This window comes from Pipra filicauda, unplaced genomic scaffold (assembly GCF_003945595.2).
Source record: "Pipra filicauda isolate LSUMZ 115617 unplaced genomic scaffold, ASM394559v2 scaffold128_size5466820_pilon, whole genome shotgun sequence".
In the NCBI taxonomy this organism is placed as follows: Eukaryota; Metazoa; Chordata; class Aves; order Passeriformes; family Pipridae; genus Pipra; species Pipra filicauda.
In genome coordinates this window covers 3,822,235-3,826,490 of record NW_024103751.1, presented here as the reverse complement: position 1 = coordinate 3,826,490, position 4,256 = coordinate 3,822,235, and positions in this window count along the sequence as shown.

The following is a 4,256-nucleotide window of genomic DNA, read 5'->3' as shown; positions in this document are numbered from 1 at the left end:
GCCACTAAAAAATGTTTGATGGCAAAGTTGAAGGATGGATAAATTTATTTGCATATAAGTCACATTATTTATTTATTGAATTTTCATAAGAGTGTTATGGTTCATGTGGTGTTGCTTAATTTTTTCCAGGATGCTTCTGTTTTGAAAACAATTTTGATATAACACAGAGACAGACACATCTCAAAACCCTTCAGTTTGTCATTAGACATTTGGCTGCTTGCCTATTTTGCTGATAATATTGCAAAACTACATTAATTTATTGAATGATTTTTGTGAATCAGTTCACACAGAATTCAGAATGATACTTGTCATGCATCAGATGATTAACTATTAAAAGCACAGGTTTACTTGTTATTCTTATTGTGTGGTACAGTTCAAAGTTTGCTTAAGTGTGCAATTTAAATTCAAAGATGGGTTAGGAATAATGATTCTTCTACTTTTAAAGTTCCTTCACAAAACACTCCAGGAATATTCTTCCCAATTGTGTTCTACATGGCAACTTACCGTTCTCTACAGCTACTTAATTATTTGTGAGATTTGGTAATCAAAATTGTTAATACAATAACACAAATGTTTCAGTCTCAAACCCCAGAACCCTGATCACAGGCAGCCTGCATCAGTTGATGGGTCTTCTTGAACAGGTCTCCTCACGGGCAAGTCCAACTGCAGTGCATGGGATCAGAGCCCTCCTCCGTGCTGTTTACACAACCCACAGGGTGTGACTGGGCCCTTGATAGAGAGAAAAGACATCCTAATATATCCTAATCTGGTAAAGCCACTCAGAAGTAATGCAGACAGGTAAGATTTTGTTTGTGTGTTATCTAAGAAGGTATATTTGAAAATAATTATATTCTCTATCACCATATGTCACCTGCACATTCTTTACCATCTAGGTGAACACACACAAAGGTTTAACGCATTATTTTCTGCTCGATTTAAGCAAAAGTTCAGATTTAGATGTAGAATCAGGTTCTAGGCAAACTTAACATTTTAATGGGAGAGTTCCCTCTCTCAAAATGGCAATGACTTGGGTAACAAAGTAAATATTCAAAATAACCTGAAACTTCTAAGAATGTAAGCAAGTAAAACTTTAAAAGGACAAATAGCTGAGAGTTTTTTTGAGAAGATAACACCCTTTTGAAATCAGAGGACAGACAGTGGTTTGCTCTGCTTTGCTGTTAACAGTTTTTCGTGATTTTCACTGAGAGGGACCAGGCCAAGATATTTCCATGGCGTAAAGCAAGACAGGAGATCTGAGTCAGCATAAATCAGTACCTGCAGGTCTATATTGCTCTTCAGAGCTTTGAGAATGACTTTGAAATTATTTTTATTTACTCCAGCTGAGGTTATGGCCTGAAAAAAAAAAAAAAAAAAAAAAAAAAGAATACAATTTAAAAGGTTTAAAAAAGAAGTGCTCTGATCAAAACACTTTTATTAGCTAAGGTTATTGAGAAAATACTATCTGAAATAGAGCTTAGAATGAAGAAAGAATGTTTGTCAGAAGAGTCTAAATTGAGATAATTTTACACAGGGGGACCAGGGAAATGTTAAAATTATCATCAATTGCAGTCATAAAGTATTTTTATTGCTAAATATGACTTATTACTTGCTTTTGGTTTTATCATTTCTCATTTATATCGGACTAATCACTTTACAAAAATTAATAAAATAGTGTATACTTTTAGAACCTTAAAGGCTAACTCAGTTGAACATAAAGAGAAATGAAGGGAAGGGATGCAATGTCACTTCAATAATGCAATACATACAGCAAGAGGCAATCCTTGCTCCAAGGGGTCTTCTGTATGAATAGACAAGGCAGATAAAAGAGCTAATATTAATTCCTCAGTTTATGGAGGGAGAACTGAGGCACTGAAAAATCAAGGGACTTACCCAAATTGACAAAGAAACTCTGTCTGAGATAGACACTGAATCCATTTTCTTCATGCTCTACTTCAATACCTTTCCTTCCCCAAAGGCTAATGTATATTAAAATAACATAAACTTTATACAGTCTGAACTATTCATCAAGATCATGTCGGGCCAAACCTATTTCAGTTTATTCTTAGTTGAGGGTCTGGCAGAGTAAAATGCTCTATTAATCCCTGGAGTGAACTGATCTAGACTGTAGCAAGTGTTAAGAGTCTAATTCTGCAAACGATTACAAAATTTAAGATATATAGATAGCCTTGTCGGCATTATTGGATCTATGAACAGGCTTACAATTAAGTACTTATATATGTTGCATCTATTAGCAACTAGTTGTTAAGACATTATAATTTATTACTAACACAGGTCACATGCAAAATTCAGTCATATCTGTAAAAAACATTTCTGTCTATTTGAGGAGTTTGAAATATAGAATGAGTGCAATCTAAATTTCATAGGTTTTTTTAATTACAAAAGGCTCCAAAAGAGTTCAAAGAAAAGCTTTATTTGAATAAACCAGTAAGATCCGGTCATCTACAGGACTTCAGGAGTTAGCCTTAATCAACTTAAGGATTGGATGAACAGAATTAGAAAAACAGAATTGATTTGTTTTCGGTACATTTTTTCATGCAAATTGAATAAAAGTAAATTGGAAAGTTATTGTAAGAAAAAAAGTAAAAAGGTTCCAATATTGCTCTGTATCACATAAAAAGATTTCTGTTTTCTGAGTACATCTCAGGATTAAAACTGGAAATACTTTACAATATTTTTAAAAATCCAAACAGATCATAGAATCATCACAGAATCACAGAGTGGTTAGGTCACGAAGGGACCTTAAAAATCATCTAGCTCCAACCCCACGGCCATAGGTAGGGAACCTTACACCAGACCAGGTTGCTCAGGGCCTCATCTGGTCTTGTCTTGAACATCTCCAGGGATGGGCAGTCCACAACCTCTCTGAGCACTGTTCCAGTGCCTCACTGCCCTCACAGTAAAGAATTTCTTCCTAATATCTAATCTAAAGCTACCCTCCTTCAGCTTATGACCATTCACAAAACAGATAAATAAAAAAATAAAAATAGGTAATCTAATTAGGTAGAAACAACTACTAGTAAAAATAAAAAAACCTGTGCATATGAATTCCTATTGCTAGATCCTCTTTTTATGAAAAAAATATTTTTTCTTCTTTTACTAGTAATAATATCTGCTCTGATTCTATAGAAAAAAAAAAGCTTTTGCTATTGATGCCCAAGTAAAACACAGAGCTTGCTGTATTAATATATTTTTCATGCCTGTTTTTGCTGTTCTCATTGGAAATTCTGCTGCAGAATATCCTTCAGAGTAAAACCTTAGATTTTCTCTGCAGAAAAGCTTCAATGATGTCCTAACTTTCAAATGAGAAAAAAAAAATCCAAACCCTCTAATACAGTGTTGCATAAGGAGTTAGATCGATATTTGGCTTTTTTTCTCAGGCTTTTAATTTAAGAGATTTTGGGTGACATTCAGTGAAGTATTGCTTCTACAATACCTATATATTGAAAACTAAAATCGTAGAAGTTGGAGAAGACATCAGCTCAGTGTAAATACATGCTTACTCCCTGTGTGAGAGTTCCTATAGAAATAGAGCATGTACAATGTCATTAGTCGATGCAGCTACATGCACACATACATGTGCATATGTATGTACTTCTATACGCATATCTATATACAGGAAGCATACAATAAACCATGGCTCTAGGTGTTTGTTTCCTAGGCCTGGCACTTGCTCAGCTCAGGAATTTCTGACTTGTCATCACAAAGTTTGTAGCTTAAATAACAGGAAGGCCTGGCACAATGGCATCTGATAAATTTCTGAATAAAATTTATTTTTTGTTAGTTTCATTTTCTTGGAGGAAAGATGCTGAAGTGTTTTTTTGATATCTCTACACATTGTTTGCACTGCCCAAGGGCTGGTGGTGTTCATACTCTATGTACAATGCACTGCATGGGATTTTATTGTAGCAATTATTGTAGTTCATTAACTTTATTGCAGCTAGATTAAAATAAAACCTGGCTTAACAAACTATAAACTAATAAAACCTACATTGTTTATTCAAAATGATAACTCTTAAAGAGCGAAACATTGGGATCATTTAAAAGGACTGACAAGGTGATCAGATTTTAGGATTAAACTGATCTGCAAGAAAATGTCCTCAAATGGAGGCCACACTGCCTGATATTCTTTATAGCATGTTACATTGTTTACACAAACATTATGTTCCTGCCTTAATGCTGTCTTCAGCTCTGTACTATCAACTCAAGGACCCCAGCTTGCCTTCTGGAGATGGTGT